General features: G+C 33.9%; 1 protein-coding gene across 6 annotated transcripts in view; it reads right to left on the bottom strand.

The window, feature by feature from the left end:
• LOC123525056 (collagen alpha-3(IX) chain-like) overlaps positions 1-16,347 on the bottom strand; it is a 247,922-nt gene that overhangs the window by 189,377 nt on the left and 42,198 nt on the right. For 4 of the 6 annotated variants that reach the window (XM_045303751.2, XM_053538222.1, XM_053538221.1 and 1 more), the window contains exon 1: positions 8,330-8,474. The exons of the other annotated variants lie outside the window; for them this stretch is intronic. The gene's annotated coding sequence lies outside the window, so the exon portion shown is untranslated. Of the gene's footprint in view, positions 1-8,329; positions 8,475-16,347 lie in introns of those variants that run through there. 6 annotated transcript variants of the gene reach the window in all.

Here is a 16,347-nt window from a genome sequence, read left to right as displayed (position 1 = left end):
ATATGCAGGATCCATACCCCCGGGTCCCCACTCTGTGTTTTCGTTTACGGCTAGTTCATCATTCTACTTGGGACCATACGCCGCTTTTCATAGAATTGTACCCAAGAGTACCACTTAAGGTTCTATATATTCCGCCGTATGAACACATCTGCGGATGTCACTAAATTGTTTTTTGGTACTTGTAACATATGTAAATGTTGAGTTCTGCTCAACTCGCAGCTATAGGGAGTCGACGGTAGCATACTTCCACTATCGTCCATGAACAGGCTCAGTCAAACCGAGCCTGCAACAGTTTCATTTTTGTTTGTTGGGCGACCTGTAAGTTTACACTTTTTCAATTTCAATTATACCGATTTGATAATAGTATGATTTGTTGCGTTTGGGTGCTTACATAGGATGATTTTACAAAGTGTACAATGAGTCCACCAGCCTGAAATTCTAGCCTTATTCTGAATGGATATATGAAATCATTTTTTTTTAATGTTCAAAATCTATGATCCTAAATAATTAAAAATGATTGTAGATAAGAGATCTTGAATTAAGGGCGTACTAGTCGGATTGGTTGATAATTTATAAGACAAATTTATGAAGATCAGTTTTCAAAATTTCTACCGAAAGACGCTTAATCCTACCGATGGGCGTTCAATCTTACCGCGAGTTCTATAGTTCGTTTCTTACAATATAAGAAATATAAGAAATGTTTTAACAGTCTGAAATATCTCCTTCACCTTGAACATTGTTTCTGTTGATATTACACCCACCACCCCACCCCATCTCATTATCATATCCACATTTTCATATCTCAAATATAATTCAGATGTACTTGTTGATATATATTTGAAGCAACCCACTGCAGTTTCTATTTCTGGTTGGCCTTCTTGCTGAGTTTACGTTTAATTTTATGATAAGAAATGCACATTACTGACGTCAATGCGTAAGAGTTTTATTACTCAGTAAATGATAAAAATGGAAGTGAAATAACGTTTGAGCAACAAACCGTTTACATACTATATATGTGCAATATCAAACCTTGAAGTTTGATCCCATTTAATGTAATAATAAACGTATTGCAGCCATCAATAAATTATCAATTCAATCTTTGGATATAGTATATCCTTGTAAAACGTCTTGATACCTTTCAGAGCAACTTTAATTACCTTTGGAAACATTACTGACACCAGCACAGATCAATATATCTGTTGAATAATAACCTGGTGTAAATAAATTTTTAAAAAAGACTGGTTCATCTTTCAATTTGGGCAGTACCACTTGTTTATCAAAGGGGTGTACACTGAAAATTTACTGACTGAATAGCGAACAGTGCAGACCATGATCAGACAGCACGGATGTGCGGGCTGATCTTGGTCTGCACTGGTCGCAAAAGCAGAATCACGTGCCGCCAGCAAGCTAAAGGTTAAAATACACATTAGAGATAAAGCGGAAGACAAAACATCTATCAGTTGCAAGTTAGGCAATATGCCGATCTGACCTGAAACTATGCTAGCAAAAAGAAGCAGAAGTCTGGATTGCTAAATGAATGCCACGGAACAAGCAGCTATTCAAACTGAACACTTTATTGCCTATCTACATATCATAAGACTGCAGGTTTTTATAGACATGAACCTTCGTCAACTTAGAAAAGGGCTTTCGTTTTATTTTTTGTTGTATTTTCATTACAAGGAAAGTAAATTCTCAATTCCAAATGCCATTATTCCAATTATACTGCTGTTATTTCCAGGCAGTAAACAATGTCTAGACATTGCTTTAACAACATTTGAGTTTCAAAATAATTTTGTCATAATTACTGGAAATGAAAGGGGTAATAACAATTCCTACTTTGTTAATTATTTTAAGAGCTCGTGCTAGTTTTATTAGCTATGTTATCTCGTGCCTAATGCAATAAATGCCAAACCTTCTTGTCACGTTATTGGCAAAATAACTCTTATACCTGCATTTGATTGAAATCGCTTGAAAAATATGAACTTAGCGTATTTGTTTCTACAAAAATAAGATGTGTCGGTCACTGCGCCCGGCTTTGCAGTAGCATATACGACTGAAATCTATATCTTTTCCATACGAAGTTTAAAAATAATGTTTGAATAATTCGGTTCGTGTATTGATTGTTTGTGTGAGTCGTAAGAGGTGTTGCACATTTCTCCCATGAACCGACTCGATCAAACTGAGTCTGCTGAAATTGTGCTTGATCGCGTTCTATGCTTTCAAAGGACCTTTTTTTATAGATTTTAATGCATTAAACTTTTCCCTTATCATAACTGCAGTTAGCCAAAGCATTTTGAGTTATATGTCATAGAACAAGGAGACATGAACATAACTATTATTTGATATTCAGTGCTTTAGACTGGCAGGCATATTGAATGGCAAGTTCATTAAAGAGGGCCTTTGGGTACCAGTCCAGTTGAAGCCTTTGGCTACCTGGTGTTTGGGTACCAGTCCATGGAGTACTGAATTCAATCAGAAATAATTAATTGCTTCTTCCAGACATAACAGGTCCTACACCGTCACTTACTTTTAAAACTAATATTTCAAAATCGTACAAAACATGCAAACTTTCCAATTTACACAAAACATGAACACTCATTTTTACTCTAATAGGATACCGCACAGTTTTGCACTTTTCATTATATTTGATTAACAGACTCAATCAAATCAAGTTCTTGCTTGCGCTCTATGCTTCCAAAGGATCTTTTCACATATTTTATTGTAATGAACATCATCAATATCAAACAAGAAAACCAGACGGCTGGATATCGTGTACGTACAGATATCAATTAATCTTTAAAGAAGTAGGCAGTGAGTTTTTAAAGACATTGTTCTTGAAACTTCGGAAAGGTCAACTATTATCACATTGTTGCAGCTAGTACTTCCATGAAAAATATAATAAAGACAATGTGGTTTGAACAGCGTTACTTGAAACATCCGGTAATTACCATTGTGTTAAGTACTCGTAAAGTGTAAGCACTAATCAGTTATGTATTTAGTAAGAGAATGTTTCTATTTTTGCTGTATGTTGGTATTATTATACTGTTTGTTTATATTCAATTACAATTCTCTATCCTATGATCTATGCTAATTTTCTTCATTAGTCAACAATGCCAAGTAAATTACAATTTCCTGTTTTTCAGCAAACTGCTATATTCATTCATATCCATCATTCTTGAACAGTACTTAGTTTCTCAGCATGAACTATCATATAAGCTAAATTAAGCGAAGCGAGTATGAAATGCGAAAGGATTCGTGTTTTTGAGCCATGCATTTCTTGCTGGTAACCTATTTCCTAATTTAGACAAGCATTAAAATATTTGATAAAGTAACAATGATTTACAGTTAACAGGTTAACTGGTACAATAAAAATATTTTTGTTTCGGTTAAGACGTTAACGAATAGTATAGATGTTCATAGTGTGGACTGCGATTGTATAGAAAAAAGATAGTATATAGCATTTACAACGGGTATTACCTACGTGTATTAAATATGTGTAAATATTTTGTTTTTAAAACACTTGGACTCTTGATATACTGTACTGTATACATAGCTAGAAAGCTTATACTTTTGTAATGTCCTTATCAACAAAAAGTTCGAATTAAGGTAATTAACCAAACAGTTTTCAAATTGTACTATTCCAAAAACAATAATTTGTATTTATGCATGTTTTATGAGTTAAGCTATACACGGTATCTGAATAGTTTACAACTAATTAATTAGAAATTAGTAGAACTTTAATATCGAAAATCAATTTAATCACATTTCTTTAGTTCTAAGGTTTTCTTTAGCATAAAGTACTGTTTCTGTTTTAAACACTAAAAGGTACTGTCGACCCTTTGGACGTATTGCGCATAGCAAAACACAGCCACAGTCACAAATCGCAAAGTAGCCACCCACAATTAGAAACTGTAATGGAAAGATATAGTAGACAGGTTGTTTTAAATATCCATCAATAAGAACATTTAAATTGTATGAAAAAATTATATTAAAAATGGAGGTTTGTTAAAAGTGAATGAGGAGGAAGGGTTACTCAAAAGTGGGAGAAAAAAGTGGGGGATAGTTATAGCATAAAAACTGGGATGGTCAAAGGAAGAAGAAACATCACTAACATACAAAACAATATACATAAAATATAAAACGAAACGGACAAAAAAAGTTGAAGATCATGGCAATTTTACACATACATAACCACATTTTCTACGAATAAGACAAGCCAATGTGAACAAAATAATTCCCCTCTCAGATAAGACAAAATATCAGGATTTATAAACATATAAATAGAGTAAACCCGAGTAACAGTACATCAATGTACTCAGTAACTTATCAGAAGGCAAAGCAGGAAGAACGTAACATCATAACTCCTAAGGACACTACTAGGCAAGTTGCAAGACAAAATTCCACTCCCTACGTCCATTTTTGTAGGGTTTAGGAGAAAAACATAACAGCGTATCACACTTGAGTAGTCATCGCACCATCAAACAGGAAAACAAATAGCACAGCGATTGACAGAAGAAGTGCCAATGACTAAACATGCGCTCTTTTTTAAAATATTTTGCATTTCATCCTCTTGACAACTGTACACGTGTGAAACACCCCATGAGAGTGCCATGTGTATTTGACGTTATTAAAATGATGAAAATGATGCAAATTATATGTTTTTTTTTTTTTTAATTTATGTACAGAGTTCTTCGAAGAGATTATACTACAAGTTCACCCAAACTGTGAAACTTTAACATCATCTAAGTTTCAGTCTTCCCGTATTATATAATGTTTACTGGTTTGAATAACGTTTCCTAACTACCCTCATCTGTAGGCAGAAATTTATGAGTAAATATGTAATAATACAACTGACATTTGAATGTTTATTATTGCATTTCAAGCATCATTACTAAGTCATTTATTCATGTAAAAATGTGAAATTCCATTTAAACCACACTGAGCTATCTGTAAAAAATTCAAATACCAACGACATAATATCTACAAACGGCTGATATTTGCAATTAAAGTTTTTAGCGACATACTTAAGTATGTCGCTAAAAACTTTAATTGCAAAGAATTCTTTTGATATATACAGTCAGTACAAAAATTGCATTTTCATTCTGGGAAATTTGTGAAATGCTTGTGATGCCATGTGCATCATTTCTAATTAATATCAAATAAAGTAGAATTATTTCAAACAAAACTTTTTCGAGGATACATGAGCTACTGTACCAAGAAGATACTGCAACAAAATCTATGCATTTAACACAATGCATTGCTAATTCAAATCGTTGAGAAAACGGAAGACACATCTTCATTATTGTACCAATTCAATACGAAAGAAATACTATTATTTCGGATGGGCACTGTCACACCATATATGGCTCCCTTCGGATATAGCTCCCCGGGACACCACATTCGGAGCACGTTTTCATATTAGCTCCTTGCTATAGAGGAGCTGTATGCAAACGCAAGTATGTGCAAATCCCAATAGGACTCCCTATACATGTATTAAAATGCTATAACAGTAATGTGAGAATAATGCGAAACACGAGTATGTGAAGGGTTATTTGGACCTTAGGGAAGCGGGGGAGGCATACAGATTTGCTTTTCTCCGCCCGTGCATACGAACGAGTAAGAGAGCGAGCGTACGTAGGTACGTCCGTCCCGAAAATTGGTACCATCTGATTGACAGCCATCAGACTTTACAAAAATGATAACTGGCAAGTGAAGTTAGGTACCTTGGTTTTACTTTTTGTATCTGGTCTGGCAGTTGTGGCGCTTGATTTATTCCAAATACTTAATGATTATACTATGACATGCATTTATCTTCTGAACTATGTGAATCAGTCAACAAATTTGAAACAAATATTAATTAAGCGTATGTGACGATTTTAATTTTGTATCGGACAGGTAGCTGCAGAGTTATAGTCTTTGACGAAATAAATTGTTTGCCCCAAAGTCCCAAAACTGTACAACGTCAAAGTGGGGACATCTGTATCCAACCAGCAGAGGTGTGGAAGCCTTTACCTTTCATGTGAATGCGAAAAAAAATGTCTTCGAGACAATGTTGTGACAATGACCATGACCCAGAGGTTTAGAAATCCAATGCCGATAGCCAAGCTCGGCATTCATTTATTCCAGCTCCGTATTCTTTTTGTGCATCTGCATAAAATTGGATACCGATGGCCGAGCTTGGCACTGCATCTCGCCATTTGTTTTTCACTATATAAATTACAACGTATCCAGAATATGTGTGCTAAACGTGTGCTCGGTCGCAATAGGTGTGATAGTTCAAAACAGGCATTGTATGATCTGCACTGGTTACCCATCAAGGCAAGAATTAACTTTAAGATTCTTACTTATATGTACAACTGTTCTGTTGAAAATGCCACTCAATACCTGATTGACCTGTTGTCTAGTAAAGTCCCAAAACGCACGATCTTCAGAATCATCATCAAATTGCTATGTTGTTCCTTACAACAAGAGAAAGACCTTCGGTGACAGAAGTTTCAGCACTGTCAAACATAAGCTCTTGAATGAACTGCCTTTGAACTTAAGACAAAGTGTATTAGTGAACATATTCAAGAAACATTTGAAAACTTATTTCTTCAGAAATTACTTTACATTATTTTAAAATTGTAGTCGGAGTAGAGCAATAACACTGACATGAATCCATAGGGGTTTTTTTGTCGACAAATTTGATTTGATGTCTGTCTATTTTTAAATGTCACTGGCATAAGGATAATGAATTTCTGTAAATAATGTACTATAATATAATGTTGTGCATTTTAGCATTGACGGCTTGCATGTATATTAATGTAATAATTGTTGCTTTATTTTCATTTAACTGTTTATTATTGTACAACGCCGCTGAATATGTTTTTATATGTAGAAGTAGGCGTGTAAGCAAATAAACAAGTTTTAAGTTTCAAGTTTATATAGATGTGGATGTCGATAGCCAATCTCAAGAGCCAAATTCACACACATTACTCAACGTAGTGTGAGAATCCGGATTATTCTGTATTTCAAGTTGAGTTTCAGAAATTAAATGAATTAGCAATTTAATGGTCTATACTGCATACTGAGACCGAGGAGCTATATGCGGAATAGAGGTACAGGTATTCCGTGTTAGCTCCAGTTTTAGCAAGGGAGCTACATACGGAGAATATGGCTCCTCAGCAGCTATATATACGAAAACGTACTACGAATACAGATCCCAGAGGAGCTATATCCGAAGACATCCACATAGGGTGCGACAGGGCACGAATCGAAACGTATACCGTATTTTACAAGACAATATCAAATAATCTTTTTATTTAATGCCTATATTTCTCCGAACAGCCAGACAGACATGATTCCATTTTAAACGTATAAAGAAACATCACGTCAAACGTTTTCATGCGGTCAACGTCATGAATTGCCTATATAGTTAAAACAAGGCGATTCGAATCAAAGTTGTACGGAATATAATGTAGTCAATAAGCAAAAAAATGCACGGTCACGTTGTACAGAAAATTATTGCGAATTGCTGATCGGAAGAGGAAATTATGTACTTTAGAATAATACATCTTCATGCCGCCACTTGAGAACAGCAATGGCTGTCAATATATATTTATTATTTATAAATCACACCAACATAATAAATTAATAACAATTCAAAAGTTTAACTTTATTAAATATGCGGGAATATCGATTTTCTTTATCTAGAGGGGTATGAAATTGATGTATGTATGTTCATATATGCATTTCTTGTAGGAGTGACAAGTAGTAAATAAATTGTCCAGGGGGTAAAATTAATGAAAGACAATTGACATTTGATTTTATTTTGCCTATCAATTTACAATGTTGAACGATTCGTTCTAAATACTAACCTATTATGTAAATAATTGATGATATTTCAAGACTGTAAACGGCTGTGGAGAACATTAAATATTATTTAAACATAAGACCATGACCTCAAAGTTACTTTCTGGCAGACACAGTTATGACAGTTAAAATACAGAGCGACTTGTGATTCCACCTATATGTCTGCAACATTGAACGACTGTGTCTTATTATACGAAAAACTTGCAAAATTCATTTAAGATTCCTCAGTGGCATAAGGATAGTCAAAGATACAGAGTTGACACGGCGGGGCGGTGGGTGGACGTATGATCTGAGATAACACAGTATAATTTCCGAAAACAGGCGCGGTGCCTCATGATAAAATATGCAAAATACAACTGATATCTTTAATTTAAGTAGGAAAATCTCATTCACATTATAATGTCTAATTTCTATCTCTGTTATTACATGATTGTTTTAAGACAAAGAAAGAGTGACCAAAAATAAGTAAATGGCCTACCTTTCGTATCTACAACACAAACACGAATATCCAACTTGAGACAGACTTAGTTCATATAATTTATATACAATGTGCAAATCTTCATTTTCGTCGCGACAAAAAGGTTAAATTCAGTTGCAATGTGAAGTGGTATTTTAGAAACACAGCGGTGATTATAGTCTCAAGTGTGTGGTACTTAGTTTGCTAATCACACTCTAGTTATGTAAAGTGTAAGTCTTGTTGAATAAGCATATAATTTTGTTTATCTTTGTTGTTTATTGTATGATAATACAAAAGTATATTATCCAGAGAATTTTTGTTAATTCAAAGTATACTTGAAATGTCTTATAAAGGCGTTAAAAGACACAACATTATTCTAGACGCCTCAACGGAATTTTATGTGACTACGACTCAATCATGACATCTTATGCAAATCGATATCATAAGATACAATAAGGCAGGCGTGTGTGGACATATGATTAGTCAAACCAGAGGCAGAATGTCCCCGAGCAAAGCCGAGTGGTGACCATTCTGTTCGAGTTGACAAATACAATGATTCATACACGCTGCCATATGGTATTAATTTTATTATACCGAACAAAACAAAACACAAATAAAAGTTTTTTAAAAAAATTTTTGATTCATTTAATAAATTCAACAGTTTCATCTTTAGCGCGGTAATCAGTTGTGTACACATTGAATAGCGACGTCATTACAGTACGACAATGTGTACAGAGGCAATCATATTGAAGTAACAAAAACCGAATAAGTTATTTTGCCTTATATGACAATCAAAATAATACAGCGGTCCTGACCTGACAGTCATTTCGCTTGCACGTGTCTAAAAGGTTGAAAATTTTTCTGATAGTCAAAATATCTTTGTTTCGGGTAATGGGATTTTACCATTGTAGACAAAAGTGAGGTATAATAATATTGTATGTGCATCCTCTATTACGTCGTTATATTTAAGCTATCAAAAATCATCCACAGTAATTAGCCTGTAGTGTTTCAAGGAGTACTTAGGTGTATGTATTTTATCATTCGAAAGTAAACTAATACCCGCTCAAAACAGACTCACTTGTTGAAATAAAATGCAGCAACTTCAAGTTTGAAGAAAAAGATTGTTTGAAAATACGAGACTTGCGTAGATCAGATATAATATCACACATGACCATCCGCTTATTTTATTTTTTTATTTAGACAAAACTGCAGAAGGAAAATTGTGAACAAATTGTATGTCATTTTCAAAATATAAATTACAGCATAAAATTTACAAAACAAATTTACTCATTTGATATTATATGTGTCGACAATTGCAACGTAAGGTGATGTGACAATTGAATTCGGAAGTTAAGCGCTGAAATTGCATTTACACAATAAAAGATATTACGTTCCTTTCGAGATATATACATTCCTTACCCTTTATCCTTAATTGGGTAACAGTGTTTACAGTTTATTTTATTAAATTGTCTCGGATATGGATTTAGATCTGTACAATAAAACTTTAACCTATGGCTATTCTCAAGTGATTTACAATGTAGACTGACCACATTTTTAAAGTACATGTAAATACTCACTAAGAAAGGTTTTTCTAGGCTACCGTTATTACAAATTGCGTAAATATATTGCTAAATTTTAATATCGTAACTCTGATTTGGTTTTAAAATTCAGTAGTAATTTAAAGACTCATTTATGGGGATGTGGTCTACAAACTTCGTAAGATCTTGGGTCACGGTAATTTTCCAACTGTATTAAAAGAGGTTACGACCAAACTGTTTTGAGACATACCGCACGTTTAGTGTTCCACCCCTTTACAGTTGGACACTACGCTTCCCTTTTTGATTGTGTCTGACGGAAGAGGGGGAGGACTGTGATAAGCAGTTTTTAAATCCCACCAGGACTGGCCATCAGCCCCGGCCAAGGACCCGGGTCTGTACAAATAGAAAAATAATTACGTATATGCGTGGGCCTCAATGAAGATTAACTTATTCACACGAAATACCCCCGTTAACCCCCGTACCTCAAAATTTGAAAAGTTTCGTGTAAAATCTGTCTTGTTTTCGTATTTTCGTCCCGCCGACACGACAACACGAAATGGAAGAAATCAGCCACCATATTTTTACTTTGTATGCGTGTGTGTGTGTGTGTGTGTGTGTGTGTGTGTGTGTGTGTGTGTGTGTGTGTGTTGGTAGTGTGCACATCTGCGTGCTGTGAATATCGTTTTGGGGAGGATGCGTTTTTGGAACATGGCATTTCCTGTTTGATATTAATCCTTGTTTATTTTAAGTGTGAATATTCATTGTGCAACGAACATGATGACACGCAGAATTAAAAACCAGGATGACAAAAACAATATCCTGTAACTTTCTCCAGTATGAGTTAAAGGACAAAGAGATTAACATTTACAGAAGCCCGAAAGATTGTTACGTGCCCGAACCCGATAACCTTAAAAAAAGAGACTTGCTTACTCTATAATGATCAGTAATGTAGACTGTAACCTTGCGGGCAAGGTTGACTAAAGGCAGTACTTCATAACGTTCTTCAACATACGCTGAAGGATTCATCAAACTGCATGTGCAGCCAATACGCACATTTACCTGTTGCGTGTTTCTGTCTTGATACGTCTGTCAGGTTGTAAGTAGATTGCTTGCTCTGATGTCATAGAAATTAAGAAATATATTACCGTTGGAAATTCTCGTCGTCGTATAAGATTACGGCATTTTAACTGATTTTACCTATTAAATGCGTGAATTATGACGCAGCGGTAGAACGTTTGCTGTTCAACAGCCGCAGATACTTGACGATTTTGTCGTTTCAAAGATCAATACCTTCAAAACCATGCAATATTGAACCAAGTAAAATAATGCGAAAGACCGAGAAGTGGTTAATATGAAATACAATTAGCAAAATTTTTATTTGAGTATTTAACATATGGCTGTGTTAGGGTATGCGTATCATGTATTGTAGTATTTTCCATATACTAGTTATATGAGTTGACTAGTTATATGAGTTGACAATATTTAAGCATTACCGTTCTTTAAATTTGCATTTTGTTTAAACCGTGAGAGTGCAAAAACATTTGTTAAAGCTAAGGCCGTTAAAGACATTCCAATTTCTTCCAATCAAAATAAAGCTGAATCGCTTGAGTAAGAATCATTCAATTTATAGTCTTTCAAGGAAATAACTTCCAAATTTTGAACCTTTCGCCGATGATAAAAAAGTATACTTCGTTTAGTTCACATACCACACGAAAGTATATGGTTAATAATTTGACACGTTGATTTCTGTGATGTATCATTCAATGATATGTGTGTTCGTTATCAGATCAAGTCACGACATTAGTGTTTCTTGTTTATGTACTTATCTTTGACTTGATATATCAAATGTTGATACCTACTGTTAAATAGCATTTTCCGTTTGATAATTTTAGATAAGGAAAACAGTAATTCTTCAAATGTTTATTTTGTTTCAAATAAAACTTCCACAAGTCATTTGCCAAATTGTATGTACATTTCTTACGTCAAGGAAAATGAATTTGTGTGTTTTGTTTGTTTTATCGAAGGAAAACCGGTAACAAGTGTCCAAATGGCTTTGATTTTTAGTCATCTTCACAATAAAACTACTACTTAGAATTTAGCATTTATTTTTTATGTTCGAACACGACACGCATGAAATCATGGCATAGTGAACTGTGCACTAGTCTGAAAATATCGCTTGGATCGTTTGGATTTTATCCCTAATGCAAATTGCGCGTTACGTCATCACTACCATTGCACGTTCCTTATGTTGTATTACAAACAAAAGTGAATGGGACGAGTAATGATACCGTGATCAATTATTAAATTTGAACAAGACAAGTTCGTTAATTTGTCATGCACATAAAAACACACGCAAATGTGTTTTCGTACAAAATGTTAATAACGTGTACGAACGTGGTCGAAAAGACTGTAATATATGAATTGTATACGGAATAAACTAGACGCCAGAAAAATAACAGGCTTGATGAGAAATGCCAAATCTTCCATGGCCCTATTTTACAACACAAACGATAGATATACTATATCGAATTCTCACTTCAAATAAGCGGCCGTTGATAAGCGACGGAAAAAGTTTGAATAAAATTGCACAGTCTTTGTGAACGGCGGATATCACCAATGTAACTATCAATCGCATCGCAAAGTTGTGTAATCGGGGGTCCAGTATAACACAGAAATCATTGGCGTAAGTGTTTTTGTACGCCAGATAAAATTAATTGATCGAGTTAGCCAACACTGTATTTTCTACTGCTACACTGGTCTTCGAAATAAAGCAATTGTGCGGAGTCAGTGACGTATAGGAAAAATAGCTAAGGACATTGTACCCGCCGTCTCCTTGATAATTTATTTCAAAACCGCTCAACAAAATTAACAGTTTTGCGAATGTTTAAACATATTTTGTCATGACTGCAAACGATATAAATGTTCCCATTTTATTATCTAATCTGTAACATTTTTCAAAAGTAGCATTTATCCTTCAAAGTAATATATGAAAAGCACAATAAAATATAAATGCTTTAAATTTAATATAAAGATACCATCTATCTATTCACAAAACAACCTTGACAACTTAAAACATAAACAAATAAATATCAGTGGTACATTACATAGTAAATATATAGGTCGAGACAGAATTTCTAGGCTTTAATGTCAGGAAATATTGTATGAAGCTGCCTTGAGAAATGTTATATTTGACAAAGTACACGAACTATTTGCTGCACGTGTGAAAAATTCATTTAATTCTTGGTAGTTTCGTGAGTGTGTATGAAGGGAGGAAATTATAAGTAATGTTAGTTTTAATGATTTTGATGGTAAAGTGTTTATATTCATTAAGCACTCATTATTGACGTGTTTACCCGAAGAAAAATTGCATTATCCCTTCTGCAGAAGAAATATTTATAACTTAATTTGTTCTAAAAAAATCTAAAACATATTTCATAGCGTGCATTTACCAACATATATACATGTTACTACACGTTAAAGTCGATAACACATTGATGAAACAAAAATTAATCTTTTGTTTTTTAAATCCCGGTTTTGTGAAATCAAGCGAGTTTTCATTAAAGCCGTAATCGGCTTTTATTCTTGTCAAATGTAGGCATTTCTCAAAGTCGTCTGTGCAAAGTTTGGCATAAACACCACGTGAGTATTTTAGATAACGTCAACGATAGTTACAGTAAGTCTATTCCAATAACAGAAACTCGTTGTAGCCGAATAAAACTGATACGAAAACAAGTTTCACAAGCAGTAAGCACAGAAAACAAAACAGCTTAATACTCTTACATACTGTGCATATTTATTACTATATAAGGCATTGTTAAAGTTATTGAGCATATGTCAAATTTACTACAGTTACTTAGAGAACCATTCCTTCCTGTACCGTTGTTAATACTGTGACTGATCTAAGAGTTTATTAACGTTCTGCATATTTATTTGCTATTTTTAGAAATTAGAAATAACCCGACTATCACAGTCTTTGTATGTTTTCAAAAGTTCCCGGGCACATTTAAGGTGTTGTTTTTCCAGAATTGTTTGCACACTGTCTTCTGATATGCCCATACAACTGGCTATATCTTTCACCGACAATCGCGCATCCTGTTCGACCACAGCTTTTAAAGCAGTGATGTTTGCCTTGGTAACAGAGATTTTAGGCCTACAAGAATGGGTATCATCTTCGACAGATAATTTCCTAGCTTTAAAAGCTTTAACCCACCTAAAAACTGTACGCATTGAAATGGCCTGAGGTCCATATATACCACACAATTAATCAAATATCTGCTTTGACCTTTTGCGGTATTTGATATATCTACGACTTTCAGTCTTTTCGTCTTTTCGTACAAATAAATTGGTCAGTCTATATGACTGCATGTATTTCAATTTGAAATAACTCGTCATTTGAAAAGCACTTTGCACGAAATAAACGGATATCGTTCGATATTGGGCACACCATTAAAGTGCATTGAAGTGTTTTAACAATGCCTGGGATAAAACTACGGAAGCCCATTTGTGACAGAACTTTTTTCAGGACCCTCGTAAGACGATCAAGTAGCAGGAGCAATTACTGATTACTGTTTTTGTTATCACTGGTATGTTTTTTAATGTGCATATTACAAGCAAAGCAGATTACAATACGCCACGTGTGTCAACTCATAATTTTTTTTATGTTCATATTTCATTATGTGCAGGTTGTCTTTAACAAACATAAAACTGTCTGACAAATACAACAAAGGGTATGACACTTACGTCATCATATGAAAATACTAACAGCTTATTTTTGTGAAAGGCATGTATGGACGTTTCCTTTAAAGAAACACATTTTCTCATAACTTTCTTAAATCTCATACTTGCGCGTTTATGCGTCAAATATCAACAACTTAAATAATTACCTCCCTTTACAAATAAATCATGATTCTAATCTTACATATTTCAAAGACAGCCTAAATAGCAGTCTACTGCAGACGTGACTACAATAGACTTTGTCAACTGAAGAAATATTTTGTTTGTAGTTTTACTTGTTATCTACCCTGTGACTCTCACAAACGTAGAAGAAAATAGCACTTCTAGATGAGACAGACATTGTCTTACATTGCTAATAGCTAAAGTACAATAAAGGGAAATATGCTATGAAATACATTCTTAGATGCGCATCGGATACTATCGGACGTACCTTTAAATAAAGTCGCACGACAAGTGTGTAGCATTCCGCATATAATTTGGCGAATGTATAAACACTTTTATCGAATTCGAATTACATAACTTAGACATTTACGTGTACCAACTGGCAATTAATCTCCACCTTACTGCATTCTGTTCTTTGATTTTATGAATGCAGATAACGTAACTGTGGAAGGAAACAAACATCTGACATTTCATGGGAACAACATCAAAGCGAAGCATTTAATTTGGAACCGTGATAAAGTAATGGCATATGAAAGGAATTTCGAAAACAAGATAAAAACATTTTAATATTATTCATGACAGAGTAATTAAAAGCAGTCCCATGTGGCAAAGGAAAGGCATTAATAACCAATGATGGGTAGTTGAAATGAACATAACCACATATTTACTTAACATATGATTGATTCCAGTCAAAGAAAGTTCAACTGAAATGTAGATATATATAACTCTTGGTACACAATATTTTGTTGCAAAAGTGTGTCAGTTGAAGTCAGATTAACAGTTGAACAGTTATTTTCTTTACCTTGAGGATATCAAAACAACTTTTTCGGTATACTAAAACTACAAATAGTTACAAATACTATGTATATTGGCTACTTATTCCAAGAACCTTAATCAGTTCGCACTTTTATATGTAACATGGGCTCAGTTTTCATAGCTAAGATGTACTGAATTTTCAAGTGTTGGTAAAGAATCATGAGGTAAAATAAACTTCTTAATTATATCAAAATCCTAAGAAATTAAAAGCAAATCGTATGTTCTTTGAATTCGTCCTAGAATCTGTATCATTTTAACGTACCGTTATTGCAGCAGTGATGCACAACATTATAAAATCAACTTTGATGAATATGTAAAATTTTACATGTAATCTCGATATTGTAAGTCACCAGAATTTTAAACGCATTTTATTATTCTAAGTTTCTTTCTTTAAAATGCGTTTCAAAACATAACAATTGTTTTACTATACGATGATGAAAGGAAATAATGAAGCCGAAAAAAAAAACACCCGAGAAATCAATTTAAAGGCGAAAGAGCACTAACTTCTGTACTTTAAAAAAAAAATCACGAACACATCTAGTTCTAGTTGACATGGCTGACTTTGCTTTCAAACAATCATAATAATGCTATTTAAGCAAGACATGGAACACATTACGAATCAAATAAATGATAGGATATAAGTCAATTGTCATAAATTGCATCTTACTGACAAAATAGAACAAAATTACGTGTGAAACCTAGAATACGATGTCATCCTTGCCTTTTCAAGTAATTATTTTCAGAATTTTCATCGATCTATTTCGGTTCAAGTGTCGGCTTGTAAAATCT

The sequence above is a fragment of the Mercenaria mercenaria genome, chromosome 3 (assembly GCF_021730395.1).
Source record: "Mercenaria mercenaria strain notata chromosome 3, MADL_Memer_1, whole genome shotgun sequence".
NCBI classification, from domain to species: Eukaryota; Metazoa; Mollusca; class Bivalvia; order Venerida; family Veneridae; genus Mercenaria; species Mercenaria mercenaria.
Note: the sequence above shows the minus strand (reverse complement) of the source record. Positions and strands in the feature narration are given on the sequence as shown.